This window comes from Xenopus laevis, chromosome 3S (genome assembly GCF_017654675.1).
Source record: "Xenopus laevis strain J_2021 chromosome 3S, Xenopus_laevis_v10.1, whole genome shotgun sequence".
Lineage (NCBI taxonomy): Eukaryota > Metazoa > Chordata > Amphibia > Anura > Pipidae > Xenopus > Xenopus laevis.
The window spans coordinates 63,075,427-63,088,577 of record NC_054376.1 but is presented as its reverse complement, the minus strand read 5'-3'; the positions used below and the strand labels follow the sequence as shown (position 1 = coordinate 63,088,577).

Sequence of the window (13,151 nt, the reverse complement as noted above, 5' to 3'; positions counted from 1 at the left end):
TACATCTGCTAAGAAAGGAAGCCCCCATATAAGATATATTGGATCTAAGGGTCAGGCCACGCTGGGCGTTTTGGGGAGATTTGGTCGCCTGGCGACTAATCGCCTCGTTTTTGCGGGGGTCAATCTCCCCAAATGCCTTCCCTTCCCCTGCGCTGGCTAAAATGAAAAACCGCTGGCGCTAATCACACGCGGCGATTCATTTTCCGAAGTCACCCGAACGGGAATGCAGGGTCTGCTTCCTCTATAACTAATAAGAAAACCCCCCTCCTCCCCAGCCGCTCTCTTACCTGTGGCGAGGAAGGGGAACTCAAGTCGGCAAGGAGTGGGAGGATGAGGGGCGGGTGGAGGCAGTATGGAAAGTGGGCAGAGGATGGGGAGGGGAGTGTGCTGGGCCCCTCTGAAGATTTTTTTCCAGGGGGCCAAGCACACTCTACTAATGCAACTGATTTGGGGGAATGTGTACTTTCCAAAAATATATGGCTTAACTTAAGTTTTTGTGACTTTCCACACAAAAAATGCAGTAAATATGTTGATTTTGCAGTAACTAAAATAACCAAAATGATTTGTCATATGTGGCATCTTCTTTTTGGGGTCCCTACTTGCCACATAATTCAGTAAACCTATGCATGTTTCAGCTGACCCCAGCCATTCATATTTCAAATGATTTATCTGGTTTCCTAATAAATTGTAGGAGATAAAATTCTGTAGACTGGAAGCTTTGAGGTTATTTTTCACAAATATCACACATTTTTTGTTAAAAAAAAATTAATTTAGGAAAGCATTGCAACCTGATAGGTTGGCTTAAAAGCACATATTTATGGATCCAGCAGAATTTGTTCTTTTCAAAAATGTATAGTTTTGGAGGATAACAGAAGTAAGTTGGTTTGTGGAGAAGTGCTTTGGAAATTTGGTAGTGTACTGCTTGGAGATTTTGATCTAAACAAGTCAGAAATCTTAAAACTACTCTATATGTGTATATATATATATCTGTGTGTGTGTGTGTGTGTGTGTATATATATATATTTGGTATTGATGCATTCAAGATACAACTAAATTATTTGTAGTTTGTGAGGCAATTACTGGTGACTTTACAAAACAAAGTGCTCTATGTGCCTGCCCCCAGGAGATTTTCATTTTAGCCGACGGAAAGCAGGGGATGTCAAATCGGGGGGAGATTAGTCGCCGCAAAGAAGAGATTTTTTTGCGTGGTGACTGATCTCCCCGAATCTGCCCATGTGACCCTTATAGAGACCACGTGTGAATCAGCATTTTGGAGGACTGCCCTTCCTTTTGTCAGGATCTGAAATGTTGATGCACAGGGGGTCACAATAAGGGCTCATCCAGATGGCCCTTTATACTCTGCACTCCCCTGGGGTCAGTTTTCTTGTGTCGCACCACAGGGGAGCAAAGAATGATCAGAGTCCTTATCTACATTATATATTTTGTCTTTGGCTCCATTAAAAAGCTTTATTGCTGCTTTTGACGTGCAAATTGAGTGGGAAGAGGTGCAATTTTCATTAGTATATGAGTGTGAACTCTGATGATACTTCACTTAAATGGAAAGCAAGTGAGTAGCACTTTTCAACCCAAACTGCTATAGTGAGCATTTATGGATGAAAAAGTTCCAGTAACCGTGGTGTCACTCATTTCCCAGTCACTCAATAATAAGAGGTGAGCAGCAATGGAGATTACATATAAAATTATTCAAAAACCATTCCATGTGCAACACAATATTGTTTTTATGAAAGGTTTAAGAATGTCATGCAGGAGTCATGTAAAGACATTTGGGCTACTTTTAAACGCAGGTTGAGACTCAACATGCTGCATTTTTCCTGCGTTCGGCTCCTACACGCGCCTGTGTGAGTACAGCCACACCAATATTATGTTTGTGGAAAGCATAATGTTGCTTTCCATCTGTGTTCTCTTCCGTGCGTCTGTGTGAGTTCTATTGATACAGTAGCTGAACGTGCATCAAGCGCAAGAAAATACAGCATGCTGCTTCTAAACAATGACACGGACATGCAAATAAGGTAAAACACAACAAGCGCAAAAGTACAGCCAGGTAGAATATAATTGACCAATTTGGCAGGAAAACAAAGGGTAGCTGCCTGCTTGGCCCTGCAAACATAGATAGATTGCACTGGGACCGACAAAGATTTTTTAACCTGGCCGATCAATTTCCTGACAGATGTCGGCCGAAAAAATCGTGAGATGTTCGATCGATAATTTCAAAGGATTGGTTGGACTTCCCTAAAATTGGTCGTTCAACAAGAGAAATCTTTACGCTTCAAACAGCAGATTAGAGGAGTGTGGCACTTTATTTGGACTTTTACAAACTTAATTATGTGAAATAAACAAGATCAAGGGAAGCCTAATTCACTTGGGTGAGGATTGAAACTTGATTGATGCCTTCCACATGCATTCAGTGCTTACATTCGCTTCACCACATTCCTCCCAACATTTTAAAAGTAAAAAGAGGGACAAAAAAGTTGGCACAAGTAGCATGCCAATTTTTGACTACGCCCATTTTTGTGGCCACACCCCCTAATTACCATGTTCATTTTACAAAATTTGGCAGGTTATGAAAGTTTAAACATATTTCTGTGGGGTTTTTTTTCCCAGTTTTTCCAGTTTTACTAATAGAGGTGAATTGCCCTTAATGCTGTGAGTCTAGCTTCTCCCAAGGGACCTATTATCTTATATTGTTACAATTACTTATTTGCTTATCTCAAAATTGTTACAAAAGTATTTTATCTGAAGCTGTGGCTGTTCTGGGCTCTCTGCCAAAAGCCAATTAAGGGTGAAGGCACACGGGGAGATTCGGGGAGATTTAGTCGCCTGGCGACTAATCGCCTCTTCTTCTGGGCGACAATCTCCCTGATCGCCAGCGGTATGGCACTCGCGGCGCTTCGTTTTCCGAAGTGGCCCAAGTTTCCTTGTGAGTCAACTTCGGAAAATGAAGCGCTGCGAGTTCCATACTGCTAGCGATTTTTCATTATAGCCGGCTGTAAGGTAGGGGAAGGCAGATCAGGGAGATTGTTGCCTAGAAGAAGAGGTGACTAAATCTCCCCGAATCTGCCCTTACCCTAAATTAGAAACTTTGTTTCTTTTTCTGGCTGTTAAGTGCAGAGAAAAACTGGACTTTCCTGTACAAACGAGGGACTGCGGGTTGAGCTGTAAAAGAGGGACAGTTGGGAGGTATGTAAAGCTCTTGTGTAGTATTAGGTTGCAAGAGAGGAGTGCTAGGGTGTACTGGTAGGCAAGGTGATATCAGATGATATCTGAAGATCATATCTGGGCTGAAAATGTAGATTGTTTTGGACTGTTCTATTAAATGATTGTTTGCCTTTTTGCAATAAATAGATAAGATTTAGCCTTCTTCTTGGTCAACTACAAGCTAGTAGGAATTCTTAAAAAAAAAGACAATGTGTACAGTTTGCTTTTTCAACCTCAGTTGCTAGTTTACTATACATATGCTACACAGGAACCAGGAACTGTGTAATGTAATATGCAGTGTGTGTGCAGATGTGCACTCTGATGTCTGTGTTTGATATCTTTAGTACAGGGCAATTGTGCAACATAAAAAAGGCTTAGTGCAATCACGTACAACATATTAAAAGTCCTGGGGAATAATGGGGATAGTTATAGTTGCATTTAAAATTGGGCTCGTCCGGGATTTGAACCCTGGACCTCTCGCACCCAAAGCGAGAATCATACCCCTAGACCAACGAGCCAGCTGGGAAAATTGCTTTCCCTACAGTATTCTGTAGATTAAAAAAAAAAAGATCCTGTCTAAAGGTATAGAATATTTATGTATCATTGAAAATAGCTACTTCTGAGATGCATTTAATATTTATTTTAAGAACAGAGAAATAAGCATGCACAGTCAGTGCAGACTTAACCGTCTCAGTTTGTCGGCCACTAATGATGAAGAAAAAGCTTTGCTCTGCTGAAAAATAGGCAAAAATGTGAAATTTCCCCAAAATACATTGGAGTTAATGTGTGAAATTTAATTTTAATTAAGGTATTATAGATCTGCAGTAGTATATGCATTGCTAGAGAGCCCCTGACAGTTCTTTAGATAGATAGTGGGAGGGCTAGAGAGGGCCCCCATCCCATTGGCTAATTGAAAAGTAGTAATAATGGATAATAATGATGTCTAGGTTTGTCTTTTTTGTAGCAAGATAATAGCCGGAAAGAAAGATAATAGCCGGAGAGCACGTAATTCTTTAATTAAAATGTCATCTCTTTATTCGCAGAAATTATGGCACAACATGTTTCGGCTACATGGGCTATTATTTCACTCTGGCGCAGGGTTTGCAGCGCGTTGACAAGCACACACACATACACTGATGATTGCACAAAGGACTACTCTATTTATGGTTCTCATTTTTTTTACTGCCAATACAGACTGCATGGTAAAAATGCCAATTTTGCCATGAAACTATTCTGGGCAAAACAGTTTTCTCAACCCTACTGCACACTGCTTATACTACACAGGGAAAACTGTATTTTATTTGTGTTTCTAATATTACAGACACTATAGAATTTGGTGAAATACTACACTCTTTAAAATTAAGGCCCACAGCCAGGAATGGACATCTGTCTTTATCGCATACCTCCCAACTGTCCGGTTTGTAGAGGGACAGTCCCTCTTTGTACAGCTCAACCCGCAGTCCCTCATTTGTACTGGAAAGTCCAGTTTTTCTATGCACTGAACAGCCAAAAAAAGAAACAAAGTTTCTAACTTAATTGGCTTTTGGCAGAGAGCCCAGAACAGCCAGAGCAGCTGATAAGATACTTTTATAACAATTTAAGCAAATAAGTAATTGTAATAACATAAGATAACAGGTCTCCTGTGAAAAAGTTAGACTCACAGCTTAAAGGACAATTCACCTTCATTAGCAAAACTGTAATAATTGAAAATAACCACTGAAATATGTTCAAACTTTCATAACCTGACAAATTTTATAAAATGAACATGGTAATTAGGGCTTGTGGTCACAAAAATGGGCATAGTCCTACTTAATGTAACTGAATGTGTCGCAGTGGGACCTGGATTTTACTATTGAGTGTTGTTCTTATATGTATCAGGCAGCTGTTATATTGTGTTAGGGATGTTATCTGGTTACCTTCCCGTTATTCTTTTGTTTGGCTGCTGGGGGGGGAAGGGAGGGGGTGATATCACTTCAACTTGCGGTACAGCGGTAAAGAGTGACTGAAGTTTATCAGAGCACAAGTCACCTGACTGGGGTAGGGTTGCCACCTTTTAAAATAATCTTCACCGGCAGGTGGAGGGGGCGGGGTTAAAAGGGTGGGGCCATGACGCTAAAGGCGGTGGGGCAGTGAAGCGCTATTGGCTGGCCGGGTCGTGCCGTCAAAGGGGGCAGAGCCAAACGCGTGCATTTGGCAAGAAGCCCAGGAGAAAAGGTACGTTTGGAGCAGGCTGGGGGCAGGCCACGAGCTTTTTTTTAAGTGTATTACAAATTTACCGGCAGCTACATTGCCGGTATTACAATTTGTAATACCGGCCCGGCCTTGGCTGGTGTTTTACCGGCTAGGCGGGTAAAATACCGGGCGGGTGGCAACACTAGACTGGGGGCAGCTGGGGAACTGACACTATGTCTAGCCCCATGTCAGATTTCAAAATTAAATATAAAAAAATCTGTTTGCTCTTTTCAGAAATGGATTTCAGTACAGAATTCTGCTGGAGCAGCACTATTTTTTTTTCCCAATGACAGTATTCCTTAAAATATCCGTTTCTTTTAACTTTTTCCAAATAGAGGAATGAGTTGTTAGCCATGATTCTTTATGCCAAAATCATCATCTAAATAAAATCTCTATTATATCTGTATAATTGTATGTGAAATCACAATTTGCAGATATACATTTCCTTCCTGTTTGGGTGTTTGGTCGGCTGTCTATGCATTATACTACGTCTGCCACGGCTTGTCCATGAACACATTATTAAATAAACTTGAATATTAAATAATTGCTTTTCAACTGATCAAAATACAAATCACTGAATTACCCTCACTTGCCTTTCCATCTCTCATCCCAAAAGCCATTTTAGGTATTGTACTTTTCCTCTTCCCTTTTGGTACAATAAAAAAAATGAGTGAGATAGCTGAGAAATTAATCCAGTTTGTCGAGTAGGATTAGTGGTTCATTCCAATGGAATTTAAAGGGATTTCCATAAGCCACAGGAACTATATAATAGTGTTGCAAGGAAAGTCAACCATCACATTCAGAACATTCATAAGTTGTTAGAATGTTGGAGGAGGAAGAGTTTTACCTCTTTAAAAATGTGTCTCCTTTGGGCGACTAATCTCCCCGAATTGCCTCCCCACCGGAGGCAATTTCCACTTCGGGCGACTTCGGAAAACAGTATTGAAACTGTACCACCTTTTCATTGTCTGTATTCCGTAGGCACTTGAAACAAGCTCCATTGCAGCAGAGGCAGTAGTTAGATTGAGGACATACTCTGTTCTGTGCAAACCTAATGCATTACAAAGATAAACAGAGATTTCAGAACAGGTCTCTGCAACTCAAGCAGTGTAAGCCTCCACAACTATAAACTTGGCAAAGGAGGGCTTTAATTCCCCACATAGGTGTCAGGACCACAACTAGGGGTAGGCAGAAGAGGCACCTGCCTAGGGCACAATGATGGGGGGTTTGCCCCCTTTGCCACTTTCCCTTCCTCTCTGTCACTCTCTCCTTCCTCCTCTGCTGCTCTCCACTCCCTCCCCTCTCACTCCCCTCTGCCACATTCTCCCCTCCCTCCACTCTGCCACATTCTCCAATCCCTTCCTGCTGCCGCTCTCTCCCCTGTTACAGAGAAAACTTGCACAGATTCACTGTCACGCGTGTGCAAATGTGTGGTGCGGAGGGTTGTCAATTGTATGGGTTGTGTGGTGGCTGTCCGGATTACTTAGGGTGCCCGATCGGCTTAGCTTAGCCCTGATAGGAGTGCTTTCAGCAATGGGAAGAATATTTTAAGGCAACTTTTAATGTGTTTGGACTGGGCTGGCAGGACACCAGAAAAAAACCTGGTGGGCCTCCAGGCAGAAACCCCAGTGGGCCCCCCAGTCCGACCCTAATTAGAAGAGCAAAATTTCCAATTTAAAATTCGGAATTTCGCTCTTTAAGTTACCAGGAGCAGCTTTTTGCCACCCCTGGAAACTTGCAGGCTGCTGCTGTCTGAGCAAGTTTCTCAATTCACCTTCTTGGTGTAGTACCAATACATGTAATGTCTTCTCACAGCATTGCAGAATAGAATGGAACTTAGTTGTCTGTTGATCATGACACACACAGCAATACTAAAAAGTCATTGACTCCTCCTATAGTTGTACATATGAATAAAATACTATTCTCAAATAAATAGTATTTTGCTCTAACATTAGACTCTCAAAATACAGCCACAAATAGAACAGCAATTTCTATACAATCTAAGATACACAAAGTACTGCAGCTCAAAACAGGAAGTGGCGCTGTGGCTTAGTTGGTTAAAGCGCCTGTCTAGTAAACAGGAGATCCTGAGTTCGAATCTCAGCAGTGCCTCATTCCACTTTTTTTTTTTCTGTACCACATATCTGTTAATACTATCTATTACCGTTAGGGTAGGGGCACACGGCGCGATTTCGCCGCGATTCTGCGCTAAGCGAGTTGTCGCTGCGTTTTTTAAGCCGAAATAGCTTTGCTAACTTTGGCGCTGGCGTCAATGCAAATCGCGGCGAAATCGCTGCGCTAATTCACACGCGGCGATTCGTTTTCTATTGTCGTCCGAAGTTGCCTCTCTCCAATCAACTCAAAGCCAGACATTTCAGAGTACTAATATACTTATTATAAGCCACTGTTTATGAAAATCATACATTCATAAGAATAAGACAAGGGCGGATTCAAGCAAAGTTATTTACCAGCAGAGTTGACCATAACTGCTTTCCCCTGAGGGAAAGCACAGAGAACATAAAGCTACATCTAACTTGTACGGTTTTGATCCGAACAGTACTGTATTTCTAAGGCCCGTTCGGGTCTTATCTTTCTGTTCGGTTTTCAGCCTTGTGAAACCTGAACAATAATCTGGCCAATAAATTAAAAAACATTTCAATACTAAAATACTCACTTCCACATGGCTTAGTTATTATCAAGTGCAGTTTATTTCTTATTACTATAGAAACAAAAAAAAAATAGCAAATCAATCAAAAATCCCATACCTTTAATTAAAGGATTGGGCTTATTTAGCAGGCAGAATATAGATAGAGATAAGGTTGTCACTCGTGTGGTTTTGAACTGGACGTCTCAGTCTTTCAAGGGCTGCGCAGTTTAAAGGATTGAGAAAACGGGACAGAAATCCAGCCAGTTGCATGTAAGTGATGCAATATCCCTGCCCCAGCATCATAACTGCTCCAACATTATTGTGCCCACCTCTGATGTCATCATGCTCACCCCAACATCTCTGCCCCACCCCCAGTGCTATCTTCCCTGCCCCCTTTGTTGGGGTTTAGCTGCTAGAAAATGTATCAAGCGTCAACTCTAGTTACAACACAATAGAAATCGCAAGGTTAATCCTGTTTCTACTGCCCCCTTGCCTCACAGCCTTTGCTCTTTAACTCAGGTACATGCCGGAAGGATTGTAGTGCTCCTGTGGTCCTGACTGGAACAAAGTACCGGAGTGAATATTACACCTGGTTTATATTCATATTCTGCTTCATTATGCCATTGTCACTGATCTGCTTCTCCAACGGAAGACTCCTGGGGGCTCTGCGGGCGGTAAGTAGCTCAGCTGCTACATGTGTGCAGTAAAATATCACCTCAGCCATTAGATTTGCACAGTTGATGTGGATGTTGTGTTTTTAGCACAATATAGACACCAATACTAACCCTCATTTCACAGACAGTCCAGTCAGCAGGGCCGGATTTACATAGCGGACGCCCCTAGGCCCACTGCCATTTGTCACCCCTGTCCCCTCCCATTTATACGTGCAAATTTTCATGGAGATTGTATCTCCAGCGCATCCCCAGTGTTTTTGAACCAATGTGGGTGTGGTTGGGCAGCATGCCGCCCCCCTAAAATCCTGCCGCCCTAGGCCAAGGCCTAGGTGGCCTTCCCACAAATCCGGGCCTGCCAGTCAGACAATACAATTCTTGACCTGTACAAATGTTGTCACACGTGCCTTTGCTTGACAGGCAGATGAAATAGGTAACAAAGTATAAGTAAACCTTTAAAATAAGTGAATGTAAAATTGATGAGGGCGCTATTCTAAGCACTTTTGTAATTTACATTCATTATTTATTTTCTTTTTATTCCAAGATATTAAGGGATACATGTACTGTTAATATGAATGAATTTTGTTATAACAGTGCCACCTGCTGGTCAGTTTCCCACCAGTCTGACCACCAAGTAGTCAAGGAAGTTGTCAGGAGAAAGAAAGAGGCTGCTCTTTCTTCAGCTTAGGAAAGATGTGAGAAATGTTTCTATTTTATCTTAAACAGAAGAGCATCAGAGCAGCCTCTTTCTTTCTCCTGACAACTTCCTTGACTACCTGCTGGTCAGACTGGTGGGAAACTGACCAGCAGGTGGCGCTGTTGTAACAAAATTCATTCATATTAACAGCACATGTATCCCTTAATATCTTGGAATAAAAAGAAAATAAATAATGAATGTGCATTGCAAAATATCTCAGAATAGCATTCTCTTCAAATTTACATTCACTTATTTTAAAGGTTTACTTATCCTTTAAGGCATTGCTTTCCCTTCACTTAAATGGGATATGTGAGGCCTGTGTTAAGTGCTGGTGTTGTGTCTGAGTAGTCTGTGTCTGAGAATGCCAGTGTCTACCTTAGGCAGCCCATTTCACATAAGTGGGAAGAGGTATCCGAGGTCTTGGGAATGCTTGTTGACTAACAATGTGAATGTTACTGTATTACCCAAGTTTATGAATGCTTTGGTCAGCTCACACAGTATATCGAGGCAAATAGGTTCCCTCTACTAATATAACCGTCCAAAAGCTGTTTAGTGGCAAAAAAGAGAAACATAGAAAGATCCATTATTATGAGTGAAACGCATTAGGCATTAGATTTTAGTTGCAGTCCAAGAATTCGCTTAAATAATTACTTGAAGGTCACAGTCACTGTTTAACCAGGGGCGGTGGGGAAATGGGGTTCTATGTGCAACAAAATATTTGAGGTATAGCTTATAACACTGTTTTGCCCCTGCCATCACCCATAAGAAGGTAAAAGATGCAGTCTGTGAGGTGTCCATGTTACCTTTGCCCATAGATAGTGTGCTGCATTCTGTGTACCACTATTGTAGTTTAATGTGTGTTTTACATTTTGCAACAGAATGTTGCACCTTAGGGTGGGCAGGGCAAGGGTTACAGTAGCTGTCTTCTGGCAAGGCAATTCGTGGCAGGTTTTTTTTTTTCCTTTGCCAGATTTTACACAGTGCACGACTATAAGCATATATTTTATATATATATAATACACAAAAGTCATGAATATCCTGTAAATTATATCCTTATAAACGGTGAGTTCTGATGTCATCAGTTATAAACGGTGAGTTCTGATGTCATTTCTGTCACATGACTCACTGAAATTTGTGTATTATAATAAATAAAGTACCCCCAGTTGCAAAATATGAGGATATTAGAAGTTACCTCGGAGTTCCATGACCTGTATAAAAACACTCAGCCTTCGGCCTCGTGTTTTTATATGGTCATGAAACTCCTCGGTAACTTATAATATCCTTATATTTTACAAGAGGGGGTACTTTATTCAGAATATATATTTTACATGCTTAACCTGATAAAGAATATGAGAATCAAACAGAATTCCACATGATCAGAAATTGGCTCGTTGGTCTAGGGGTATGATTCTCGCTTAGGGTGCGAGAGGTCCCGGGTTCAAATCCCGGACGAGCCCAAATTTATTTCAGATTTAAAGGGCAGCTGTTTCCAAAATATATTATTCCCAACCAAAGGTGAAGGCTAATAGATTCTATTGGAGGTAACAATAATTTTATTTTTTTAAATTGTCCCCTGCCAGCACTAGAACACTTGCACCCAGTGCAAGCAGCCATGTTGGTCAGAGCGCATATGGATAACGCGCTTCTTATGTCACGCACATGCACATAATTAACAAGTTTCAGCATTCACTCATTATGCGCACGGGTGTGTCCCAATATGGCCGCTTGAACCAGGAGCTCCCTCCCCATGTGGATGGCCTAGGACTGGAGGGGGGCATTAAAAAAAAAAAGAGTCTGTTACCCCAAACCAGAGTGGGGGCTTTCTTAGCTGACACCTTTGGTTAGAGATAACATATTTTGGTAACAGATGCCCTTTAACTATATGTCAACCTTTGTGTATTTTCTCCTACAAAAGAACAATCACTTCTCTAATTAAAATTTCCCCGTGTTTAATAACTAATTTGATTTTTAATGACTAAATTTCCTTCAATCACAGGTGGCAGCACAGCAGCAGGAATCTGCCAGCACACAAAAGGCAGAGCGCGAGGTATTCCGTATGGTGGCCATGGTAGGGTCCTTCTGTCTGTGTCCCTTATGTAGCAATGGCCATGTACATGGTGACAAATCACAACCATGGGCTGGATCTTCGCCTTGTCACCATCCCTGCCTTCTTTTCCAAGAGCACCTGTGTCTATAACCACATTATATATTCTTTCATGAACAAACAGGTAAAACCAACAGCACAGCTGTAATTGTGTATAGAATATGCTTGAAGAGTATTGTTTGATCTGTTTTTCTAATGATGGAATAAGTTTATTATACGTTTGGTTAGAATGCAAAGGTATGCAAAACACCCCCTCAACAAAAAATGTAATCTATAAACAGAAATGATTCTTAGACCTCTATCTCAGATGTATTTACAGTAACTTTCTATAAAGTGCTTTAATAGGCAACATAACTTCAAGAGCCAGAACACAGGACCCAGACATCCTCTACACTTGTTCCCACTACCGGACCCACATTTAACATGACCTGGGGACCCATGAAGTGATGTCACTCTGAAGGAGGCTCAAAAAGGTCAGGAGGGAAAAAAGGAACTTTAACACTATCTTGTAGAAAAAAAACCTAATAAATCTCAGCTTCTGAATGTACAGTCTTATTAATAAAACGAAAGAGTGACATGCACTCAACATCTCCTCTTAGCAAGACTTCTAAACCTTAAGCTCTGGTGGGCAGAGTTTGCAATTGACCAGGATACACACAGACCACCCACAGGGTCAGGGAAATGGGGGCTATGACTAAATTGGAAAACTAGGCAGCAAACTGGAGAATGAGGTTCAATGTTGATAAATGCAGGTTATGCACTTTGGCAGAAATAATATAAATGCAAGTTATACACTAAATTGCAGTGTGTTGGGAGTTTCCTTATTGAGAAGGGTCTGGGGATTTCTGTAGATAACAAGTTGTCTAATTCTGGGCAGTGTCATTCTGTGGCTACTAAAGCAAATAAAGTTCTGTCTTGCATAAAAAAAGCATAAACTCAAGGGATGAAAACATAATTTTGCCTCTTTATAGAGCCCTGGTAAGGCCTCATCTGGAGTATGCAGTGCAGTTTTGGACTCCAGTCCTTAAGAGGGATATAAATGATCTGGAGAGAGTGCAGAGATGTGCAACTAAATTGGTTAGAGTTGGTTAGAGGGATGGAAGAAAAATTATGAGGGTAGACTGTCATGGTTGGGGTTGACCTAGGGAACCCGGCCAGCTAACTTGCTACCCCCCAAACTAGGAATAGGCAGAAGACCTTTTAACAGGTACCAGCGTCCCCCTATTTTTGCGCCCTAGGCAGGTGCCTCTTATACCTACCCCTAGTTCCATCCCTGGTTCTCGATGGGTAAAACAAAGGTGTGAGGGGACATGATTACTCTTTATAAGTATATTAGAGGACATTATAGACAAATAGCAGGGGACCCTTTTACCCATAAAGAGGATCACCATACCAGAGGCCACCCCTTTAGACTAGAAGAAAAGAACTTTCATTTGAAGCAACGTAGGGGGTTCTTCACAGTCAGGACAGTGAGGTTGTGGAATGCACTGCCGGGTGATGTTGTGATGGCTGATTCAGTTAATGCCGTTAAGAGGGCTATGATTTTGTAGACAAAAATAATATCCAAGGGTATAGTGATACTAA

General features: G+C 41.5%; 3 non-coding genes across 3 annotated transcripts; 2 read left to right on the top strand and 1 right to left on the bottom strand.

Moving 5' to 3' along the window:
- Positions 1-3,662: 3,662 nt before the first annotated feature.
- Positions 3,663-3,734, bottom strand: trnap-ugg. Its single transcript has one exon. It is a non-coding gene; the product is annotated as a tRNA-Pro (tRNA).
- Positions 3,735-7,486: 3,752 nt separating this feature from the next.
- trnat-agu lies at positions 7,487-7,560 on the top strand. The gene has a single exon. It is a non-coding gene; the product is annotated as a tRNA-Thr (tRNA).
- Positions 7,561-10,848: 3,288 nt separating this feature from the next.
- trnap-agg lies at positions 10,849-10,920 on the top strand. Its single transcript has one exon. It is a non-coding gene; the product is annotated as a tRNA-Pro (tRNA).
- Positions 10,921-13,151: the final 2,231 nt, after the last annotated feature.